The following is an 11605-nucleotide window of genomic DNA, read 5'->3' as shown; positions in this document are numbered from 1 at the left end:
TCAAAGTCTCGTTTATAATGTTCCCTGTACCCAGGTCAGCCATTCTGTCCCTCAGAACCTTGTTCTTTTCCCACAGGTCAGCACCCTCAGCTCTCTTCTTTCACTGCTTTCTATGTCTGATTCCCCACCCTGTCCTTCTGCCTAGTGTGTTCTTTGGAACAAAAAATGCACGTGCTCCCGTAGTTGCTCCACTGCTTCACTTTCTCCTCACTCACCTCCAGCCCTTTTCTTTATTTTTTGTCAATTTATTTTGTGCATACTTGGCCAGCATGTTTCAAATTAGGTGTTCTTCAGCTGATCTGTGAGCCCAATACAAGTGCAAGTAGATGAACTGGGGCCAGAAACACGGAATTGGGGTACTCTTGGGGCAAGTTTGGGATTTTCATACATAAAGAAACTGGAAGGCGTGTATTTAACCAGAGGGAATTCAGAATCTTTTGTGGCATTTTATCAGTTATTCTTCTTTTAAACAAAACAAACCCCCCCAAAACAACAACCAACAACAAAACCAGTCTGGAACGAGTTAATTTTCTTCCTCTTCAGCTTTTTATTCTCCTGTCTTTCTCCTGTATTCCTAGACACTGGACAACTTTAATCTAAGTTCTCTGTCACTTCGTTCTCTGTCCTATCATCCTATTTCAGCAGATAAATAACATTTTCTTCAAAGGGCTTGGCCTGAGCCTGAGCATTTCCTCTTGATCATGCAGGTGCCTGAATTGCTCATCCTGGTTTAATGCTGGGCATTGTCTTTGTATTTGAGCCCCGTTTCTCAGAATAAAGGTTCGTGCATTACAAGTGCTTCTAGACTCTGTCAGGCTGGTGCTGTCAGCTTTTTCTCCACTAGTCCTGCTTGCATTCAGTAGAACCACTACTGTTTTCTTTTTGATACAGATCTTGGCAGGTTACTATGGTCATAATTTGCTTTCTTTCAAACCTGAAACATCTTCCCAAAGGTTCTTATGCCATTTTTGTCTTTGTTACCAGCTCGGCTGGATGTACTCTTCTGTTTTTGTTTCATTGGCCAAGTGATAACTCTTATGTAGAAATGTAAGTGCAGGGATGGCTTGTGCCTGGGTATGCGTATGCCTGCCTGCACGCAAAGAACATCTGCGACTGTATGTACCAATCAGCACGCTTCATTCTTTGTGTACGTGGTATTTTTTCCCTCTGCTTTTATCAGTCTTTCTAACTGTAAATTCTTCAGAGCAAGGACAATGGCTCCTTGTGTATTTGTAGAGCAGTGGGCATTCTACGTGCAGTTGCACTAACACATATTAGAAGCATTTCTCCTCAGACTGAACACCCTGAGAGGAGGCAATTCAATGAAAAATTGAATTTGTCATCCCTGGAAGGTACTAGAACGCTCCAGTTGTGGATTTCTTGCTGAAATACTACTGGCAGCTCTTTCCCAACAGTCCATTATAGGCTGTTGCTCTGTGAAAGCAGCACTGGCTCACAGTGCCATAAATGCACCGGATGAGTGTATGAGCTTCACAGAATTTGAGCTGTCTACAACAAAAATCCAGTATAAGGTTCCATGCACTTCTTACGTGATAAGAGCTTTAATCTATGGTGCTACTTCTAGGAGAGGAAAAAAATCAGAAGTTCCATATAAGAAATGTATGTGCATGCAAGTGCCATATAACTGTATTTTTCTTCTTTCTAATCCCCCATTCCTAGACCTGTCCAACCCCACCACACCCCCACTCCTCCCCAAAAAAAGTAAAATTGCAGCTGTCTCCTGAGGTGACAGGGGTGAGAAACTATTGCTTCTTCCCCCTCGGTTTATTTTCAAAGTCACTAACAAGTTTAGGGTACATATTTCTATGTTCTCAAGGAGGAACTTGCCGAATTTTAGTGCTGTACTCCTGTCTGATTCTAATTCCCATTAATAGTGAAGTATAAAATCATTAAGTACTCCTTCACTTACTTTTTTCCCAGTGAAATATATATAGATGAGTTTGTCTCATCCTAGCAAAAAGTGTAATTTTACTTATGTTTCTATCTGCATAATACAGCATGCCTGTACTTCAGTAGTCAGATGCATTATCTGACAATTTTTTTCTTAAAATTCCGGATCACTGCTTGTAGGTGAAACTCAGTATCTATATGTTTGGAGGGAATATTAAAATATTATGGTGATGTGAACTGAACATACACTTCAAATATCTACTACAATCTACAAAAATCTACTAATTTCATAGTCTGGGTTAGTTCATAGATTGCTGAATGGTCTGGACAAAGTACTTAACTTCTCTATGCCTCATTTAAACTTGTACAGTAGAGATAAATTAGTTACCTATTTCATGGGGATGTTATAAAGACTAATAAATTATTTAGGCAGCACTTTAAAGCACTGGTATAAGTAAGTGATGAGTATTAATGGTGAATACATTCAGATGCACAAATGGCATTTGGACACTTAACAGCCATTTCTGCTTCTGAAAATTTTCCCCTGGCTATTGGTGGTAATGATTTGCTATAGCATGTGACCTGGGGGAAGCTACTTAACTTCTCTGCCAAATGGGAAGACTAATGATGCACCTCAAAGGTGTTTAATCTGCAAAAAGCTTTGAAATCCTCAGACGAGGGGCACTGTCGGTGAGCTTATTAGAGTTCTCGTAAATCATCTGAGATTTTTTTTGAAAATGTTTCAGCCTGTGCTTCATCTTGCATGATAAGGATGCTTTCTATTCCAAATACCAATTTTATTAATTAATTAACATATCCTATGCTGTACTCTGAAGTTACTTGGCAGAGGACTGGACATAATATGGATATGATCCACACTTGTCTTAGAAGTGACACTGATTTATTCTTCACATTCTTCTTATGTGACAGCTACCCACTGTTTGGTAAAGAAACTGCAAAGTCAAACATTCTGGTACTCTTGTTTCAAGATGTTCAGATGAGAAAATCAAGCCAAACATCTTATTGGAATGGGGTAGAAAAAGGATTTATTGAATGTTCATTTAACATGCCTCTTCCACACAACATAATAGCCACTCAAATGTTGACTGCCAACCATGACTAAAGTTAATTATGATGGTTGTCAAACACTGTGAGGTCAGTTGTTCAAAATGCTTTAGAAGATGTCCAGATCAGTATTGGAAACACTTAGAGTCAATAGGAAGGGACCAAATTAGCAGCTGTGTAAGTAAGAGAACTTTCCTCAGCATAGATTTTTGTTTTCCTGGCCAAAATTGTACTTTGAAAAAACATGATCAGAGAACTTTCCCCATCTCTAGCATGGCACTCCACCTGCTGGCTCCACAGCATCAATTAGCTAGCAGTGCTATTCACAGAGTATCGATAATGTTGATGAACAGATGTTTTGGCATGGTTATGATAGGAACACGCTGCCAGTATTCTTAAAAAGAAGGTCTCCTGAAACCTTTGGCTTGCGATAAAGTGCTTCACTGAACATCTGTGGGTTAGCAGATACGGTGGCAGCAGTAGCTTTCATTTTTCTTCGTCAAGTATGGTTCTAGCACAATAACTTAGAAACAGCGTGATAAAACACACTGAAGAAGAGAAACCCTTGCAGGACTGTTTTAGAAAGGTGGTGTTAGGAAAGTCACTCCCCTGGAAGTTGAGGGAAATGGGCTTTTATTCATCCGGAAAGAAGGTTATCTAATATAGCTGCCATTTCAGTGTGAATGGTCTCAACTGCTGATAAAAAGGGAAAACAGCTGTGCTGCCTTCTCCTCCAGCTATTTTGAGTAGTGACTATACCTTTATGAGGGTTCAGAGAACTTACCTGGTCACATCTTCAGGGATTACATCCCATAGTTCTGTACCTAATAATTTTTTGGTGAAGCTGAAGCTTGAAAAAGGAAGCAGGTGCAGCAGAGACATTTTTCTTTTCAGAAAGATGAGCAAGTACTAAGCAAAACCTGGGTTAGGGCAGGATTTAGTGTTTAATCAACTATTTACTGAAATTAAGTACTTTATTTCCTTTGAACTAGTCCAAAATTTTCTTTTTCTAATGTTTTAGCATAAATTTTCACTGAGTTTTGATTTACAGATTTCCTTTAAAGTCCTTGTAGACTGACAATTTCCACATACGAAAAACTGCAAGTGTTCTACATTTAGTTTCACAGAAAGACTGTAAAGCAAAGTTGGCCAATAGACAATAGTAACTAAAATCTTAATGAGAAAATATTTCGCTCAGGCTTGAGGAACTGCATGTGCCAAGGTCTTAGGAGGAATTCGGAACAATAAAGCTTGATATTCAGATGTACTTTGATTTTTTTTTTTTTTTTTTTTTTTAAACGGTGAGGCCTGTTTAGTACTTCTCCAGAAACATTTTAAACCATGTAATGTCATATAATACTGCTGTTTAGCAACAGTCTGATTTTTTTTTTTTTGGGGGGGGGGGGGGGGGGGAGAGAAAAAGCTCCCCCCCCCCTCTGACTGGGGGACTTCAGTATTTCTGTGGAAATGCTGCTATACTAAAATGCTAAGTTAAAATAGCTATAATGCTTGGTCTTATAATTCTATAACATTGTTTGAGACATAATTATATAACATCATTAAAGACTGAATCCTCATGTCCACCCTGGGTTCTTGCCCAGTCTGTCTGTAGGAAAACTCTGAATGACTATTTTTGTATTGCTTATTTTAAAAAATGTGTTGTTCTGATTCAATAGCAAATAATTGGAATTAGGTATGTTAACTAGTCTGAATGCATCACTGCAGAGTATTTAAAAGCAGATAATTTTGGATGTTTCATAGATACAGCTTACAGAAGAGCATTTATGAAGTGCTCTTGATGTAGAAGGCAGTAGCATAAGTAATCTGGCCTGTCAATGCACATTGGACAGCATACAGACTAAATATAGACAAGCGAAGGAACCTCTTATGAGATTATCAGCATCCATTAGATTGGCTACTGGGAAAAGGGGCTTGTAGGAAACAATAGTTAATGCATATTGTATTGCTGTCTCTTCAAATGCATTTGCAAATGTTTCCCTGTATACAGCAATTGCTAATTGCTGTATATAAGTATATATAGCAATAAGATGTAGTACATCCCATGAAACAATTCCTTGGGATAATTTGTTGGGGAGTTGCTCCCAGAAGAGGTCATTTGTGAATGCATAGGCTGTGTTAAATTACCAGTTTGCAGAATACATTAAAAAAACACCTAAAAACATATTCTCTTCTGTTGCATGAGAAATGACAGCACTGTTGTGAAGTTGTCCGAGTACCTGTGGGAGTGAGGGGAGCAGGGCTGGCTTGAAATTACCAAGTTGTCAGAATGGTTACTTGCAGAACTGTGATGTTACCTGCTTCGAGTAACAGCTGTAAAAACCAGCTGCATCCCCGCTGTGTATGGCTAGTGGCTATGGTGCTTGCAGTTTCTAAGAGACATGGAATTACTCATTTTCTAAGGTGCTATGAGTAGACAGAGTGCAGCGCTAAAAAGAATCTGCAAGATGACTACAGATAATTGCCTTTGGGACTTTAAATGAAATAATAATTAACCAGAAGGCTGTGCTAGCTAGTTTTCTCGGTGACCAGCTATTAAACATGTTATATTCTTCCAAGACTTTGCACAATCTGTGTGCAGCCCCTCTCTCCACCGTATGCATACCCGCATACTGGAAGTTTTTAGTCACGGTAAAGTGGACTTGCTATCCTATGCACTTTGTATCCACTGCTTAGATGTAACACTTCACCCTCAGGACCCTGTCTTATGTGTGGTATAGCCTCTGGTAGGCAAGAGGTAAGGCTGAATGATTTGAGAATCCCTCCCATCATTAAGAGCTGTGAATCATTTTCTGGTTTGTGATCTATGAAGCTGTCACACCATGTTTCTCCTGCAAGACACTACACTTCAGAGGACAGATTTGTTACCCCCGTGTGTCTCTCACCCTTTGCCAACAAACCTGCTTCTTCTCTCTCTGACCCTTTCCTAAGTAGGAGGAGTGAGTGTCTGCAGCCATAATTGTACATGATTCTCCCTTCCTGGGCTGTAGCAACTGTCAGGCCAAACTAGCAGCTGCGGGTGTCATTCCCTGGTTGTGTAGAGTGGATTGGGAACAACTGAATCTCTGAAAAGTACAGTCTTCAAAAATTACGACATAAAGCAAAATTCAGCCACTGCCCCCTTTTTATAGTCTGGTGGATAAATAGGTAAAGAAAAATATTTTTATTTCTGATGCTCAGTGTCACCTTGTGCTGCTACTGATCTTCTACCTATGTAGAAGCCAAAAATGGACTCAAGCTACCTGTGAAGTACAAGCAATGTTTTCCCAGCAACAAGCTGATGGATGTTATCTCAGTTTCAGTAAAGCCAGATTTCCTTTGCTGAAAAATTCTTGTATATATGTGGGCTGGAAGTTGGAGAACCATGTACTAGGACCAAAGGTATTAATTGAAATTGTTATTTTTTTGAACAGTAAAAGGCCACCCCCATTTAACACTTGCAGATCTAAAATAGATGCTCAAGAGCAACAGCTTTAAAAGAATTCAGCTCTTTACAAAGGTCTACTTAGCAATAATAAAGATATTGTTAGTCTGTGGACAAAAAAAAAATTGATGTTAAAAGCAGTTGTTATGGCAACTATTGCAGTATCTTTATCGGTATTTCTGCTTTACTGTTTGGGAGAGGCAAAAATCTCTTTTGCTCAACTGCACGTGGCTGATAAAATGGGAGAACGAGATGCTCCCTGTTGCCAAGTAGTAAGATGAGGATTCTGGTAATGTGTTTTAAGTTAACCTCCCCCTTCCCTCGGGGATAGGAAGTAAGGGCTGCCCATAAATGCAGGCAGATTGCATAAAATAGACGCAGAATCAGAACACTATTTCCAAACCTCTCAGTACTCAGAAGACCTGGCTAGAAGTACAGCCAGATGGTTCCACATGTCAATCTTGGTAGCCAAATCTCTATGTGCTGCACCCAGGGAAGTGTGATGTGTGTCATTTACTGAGTGTCTAGAGGTCCTATCCAAATATCTGAGAAGAGTTGGGTAGAAACTGTTGCCTGTATGCTTAATGAGTAATTTAAGAATACTCTGCAGCAGTGTTTGTATTACGTCTGTGGATAGTCCCTTAAGTGCAATATCTTCCAGTTGTGAAATTAGGTTTGCAGTTGGACATTTGTCTGCGGTTTACCTGCAAACTTGTGTGTGCTTGTTTGTCTTCTAGGTTTGACTTGGACTAACTTTTCTCTTCAATTTTTTCTTTCAGTTGATTGTTTCCTTTTATAGTTTTCAACAGTTGTGATAGCAGAGGAAAGTATTCTTGTTTGCTTTCTGACTTCCAAGTCTTATATTCTGTCTTTATGTAGATGAGAAGTTCTAGGCCACTTCAAAGACATCCATCATGTTAGTACTACTTTTATAAAGATGATAAAACATTGACTATTTGTTTCTTTTGCCATATGCCATATGCCAACTCTTCTGTTGGATCAAAGAACTAGAGAATGGTCTCTGATACTATACCCTAATTTGGGAGACAAATGCAGTTTTTCCACAAATTACATTCATGAAACCCATTTTCTTGAATGCTTTAGAAGGTGAAATTGAGTTCTGGAATGCAAGCAAACCTTCCTTGTTCATCCCATGGTAACAACATCCCTTTAATGAAAAGGAGAAAAGCCATGGCCAGATATACAGAACCTGTAAGTAATGTACTGAAGAAGCTAGACAACTTAAAACGCTCATGTACATGAGGGCTTCTTGGGCATAACAGGGAAAAAAAGCAAAGTGCATTCTGAGCTGAAAAGTTCAGCTTTATGAGTAGGCTATAATTTTAAGCAGACTTTAATTTTCTTGTTCTTCAGTGTTTGAAAATAATTGTTAAGCACAAACTGATGTTCCTTTAGCACAAGAGGCAGGACACAACTAATTAATTAAGGTTAGCGTGCTCCTACTTTGACCTCGAAAGATCAACTGATAAAGAAAATTGGAGAGGAAAATGTGCAGCACTATGTAATCACACAAGGAAGAAACTAGACGTGTCCAAGGATTCCTAGGAGTTGCACCATGGAGCAACCTGAGTCTGTGTCCCCATACCTGGTCCTATTCCCTCTTCGTGCAGCCCCAGCCATGCCTGGATACAGAGGGAATTGCTGACAGATAACACTCCTGCAGCTTCCTTCCAGCAGTCAATGCTATCAAAAAGGCAAATTAGCAGCCATGATTATAAGAGACTGTTGAACTCTGACACAGCTGATAATTTTAAAAATTTCCAGTGATATATATGTATCAAAGTGCTCTGTAGAGAAGTGTGAGGTGTGACTTGTCAGCAGATCTGCTGTGAAATGCAATTTTCTTGAACCTCTGACTCATAGTAATCTTTAAAAGTCTGTTGATCCTACAGTGCTCTTAACAGTGCCAGACATTGTATTGAGGTAGAACAAAGGTATGGATCAATAGGCCATAATTCAATTAATAATCAAGAGTCAGGTTTTAATAACCATGTTCCCCTGGTAAGTGTGTGACTCTTCAAGTGGTCCCACAGAAATTGACATACGAGAAAAGATGATAGCTCTTCAGCTAATTTGATTATCTGATGAATATTCATCTTTCAGGAAAGGGCACAAGAATGTTTTCCATAAAGTAAATTATAGCTTCTGCAGACAATCTAAAGTCTAAGTGAATAGACAGGCTTCTGAATCTATGTCAGTAAACCTTGAATTGTGTGAGCTTATACGTGATACACAATGTTCTTTTCAGATGATGAAAGCTCCATGTGATTTAATCTCTCCTAGGAAACTTCAGTCAAGGATTTAATACCTGAAAGCATCACTTTAAAGAAGCAGAATTATTTAAATTTGCCATCCTTGACAGCAGTTTTAGATTGTGAGACCCAGCAGACAGTCACGCTATTGAACAATACAGTGGTTTAAATATGAACTGCTTTAAGTCTGAAGTGTCATCTTGAATATTTCTGTCTCTCTGCCATCAAATTTGAGAGTAGAGAGGCTTTTTTCTTTAACTTTGTTGACTACTAAATACACAGAAATTGTAGCAATAAGATTCCTAGGCAATATATACACAGATTGGAAAAATGGAGGTGGCATGCATTGCATTCAGCTGCAGGCAGAAGGGTTAGGTATCTAGTATATAGCCAGCCAATGTGGCTTCAAAGTAATTCAGTTTAGTTTGGACTCTACATTTTTAGAATTGAAAAGTGGTGCCTGATGGAAATTTAAAGTTACTACTGATACTGTTTTTGTGGTTTGGGGTTTTTGTCTTGTGCGATCTGTACCCAGGAAAAATGTGCTCAATAGCAAAGTGTGTGAGGAACAGTAAAAATCCAGGTGATTGACTTCTCTAGCGTGATGATGATCTTTCTTCATCTCTTAATAAAACAAGCTCTCTCCAAATGGCTGCCAAATCTGACTTGGTATGTTCAGCATCAGTACTTGGAGCACAAGATCTGCTTTGGAAAGTCGCTGTCCATAGGGTAACTCCTAATTCTTGCCTTTGCGGTGCTTGTGTTGTACTTTTTCAACTGTATCTCAGCATCCGGTTTGGCTGGTAAGATCGTTTTTTGTATAGGTTTGCAGTGCATGTGTAAGTTCTGAAGACATTGAACACGTGTATAAACTGGGGTTATTTGTGGAATTCAGTATGAGTCTTGCTTGAGGGGTACTGTCGTGGTTTGGGCCAGGCTGGCTACTGAAATGAATGACACATGCTCTCCCCCACCTCTCTCAAAGGAGAGGAGGGAGAGTGAGAGAGAGACTTAGGAGTTTTAAAAAAGCCTAAGCTACTTTAATGAAAATATTAATAAAATAATTAAAAAAATGAAAAATATACAATATGTACAAAACCATATCAAGCTCCCAGGATGATGATCATGTCACCATCAGGCACAGGGAAAGTCCCAGACTGGACTCAGTAATGGACAGGAGCTGGATTCCAGATCTGTATTCAGGAACGCATGGATCGGGGTCAAAGGCATACGAACAGACAGAGTCCTCCTTGAAGAAAGAGGGCTGATCCTTTGATCCCTCGGCTCCTATACTGAGTGTGAGGCAGATGGGATGGAATACCCTGTGGGTCAGTTTTGGGTCACCTGTCCTGTCCGCTCCTCCCCACAGGAGGGACCTCTACACTTTTCTGCTTCCAACCTTCCAGTGAGGCACACAACAGAGTTAGCTTGCCTTGGTTGTTATAGCAGTAAGTACAAGCAAGAGCCTCTCTGCATACCATGCCTGGGCATAAATTAGAAACAATCAGGTTTTATCACTCTGGAAGCGGACAGTATCTGACAAATATGCTGTTAACTTCAGAGAGTTCAGTTAGTTAGAAGAGGCTTAGCTGCAAAGTAAAATTACTGAACAGAAAATTGGTTGTGTTTTACCTCAAACCAGGACAGGTACTTTGGGGATCTAGGCCGGTTCCTCGTAATACGGACTTGATGCTGTTCCTCAAAGTCAGTGTACGTGTGCTAACTTATACTGGGCGAGGATTCATGCCTGGTACTAGCAGGTATTGGCACAGCAGGTTGCACAGTATTTTCATGCTGATGTTTGGCTCTGGATTTGAGTAAGAACTGCTCAGCGATCTTCAGACTGTGGGGTGTAGCAGGAGCTTTCAATTTGCCATTTGTCACTAGTTTTTCAAGATGATCTGTAGACATATTTGGGACAGAAGTTTGGGATGTACTTTTAGCATCTCCTCTTTAATTGTGAGCATTTCCAGAGCACTTGGAACTCGAGTGATAAAACACTTACTCTTCACTATATAGCTGAGCAATGTCTAGGAGAATATAGAAAATGATAAAATAATTGTAAATAACAAAAAACATGATGCATAGAAAACCCTTATTAAAAGAGGCTGAAGATAGGAATGTAGCTTTTGGTGGTTTGCGTTAAATTGAAATGTCATCTGCAGCAAAACATTCACAACTGTTGTGAGAATCACTGTCATGTATGAGCACTTCAAATGCAGGTATTTAATTCGCAGATTTTTTTGGTTGTGTTGTTTTTTTTTGTTTTGGGGTTTTTTTTTTCCCAGAAATGAGCAGATCTTCTTGAAGTTAACTGTTAGCATGCCAATTCTAGAGCAAGCAAAGATGGGGAAATAAGACACTGAGATACAAGTGATTTTAACAATGAGAGAAGTTGAAGGAACTGTATTAGCCAAAATGACAAGCTGAGGCTTATGGTATTCCTCGTGTGTGCTGATAAGAGCTTTCTCTTCATTCTCTGTCCTGGCTGAGAGGTGGCAAACTTCTGCAGCCAGTGTGCTCTGTGCTGTGCTTGAGGTTTGGGAACCAGATTTACTATACTGTGGATTTACCGAGATGCATTTTTACATCCCCAAAAGCTGAGGCATGAATGTCCCCATGGATTTAGCTGGACAATCTGACTTCCCTTTTGTGGATAAATGAGTGAGGAAGAGATTGCTGGATAGCTGTGGACTTGGGTTATGGGGCACGCAAGTTTAGCAGCCAGAAGAGGGAGGATTTTGTGGAGGATTTTGTGGAGGTTTCTAGTAGTAAGAAAGCACCAGTATTTTAAAACTTTTGTGTTCTATTGTTTATTAAAAAATCCACACCACGGACGTGGAGGACCACTGACCAAGGATGTCAGCAGAGTTTAAAGGATGGACTCTGTCATGGTTTACCCCCAGCCAGCAAC

The sequence above is a fragment of the Vanellus vanellus genome (assembly GCF_965231255.1).
Source record: "Vanellus vanellus genome assembly, chromosome: 6".
NCBI lineage: Eukaryota > Metazoa > Chordata > Aves > Charadriiformes > Charadriidae > Vanellus > Vanellus vanellus.
This window is presented reverse-complemented; position numbering follows the sequence as displayed.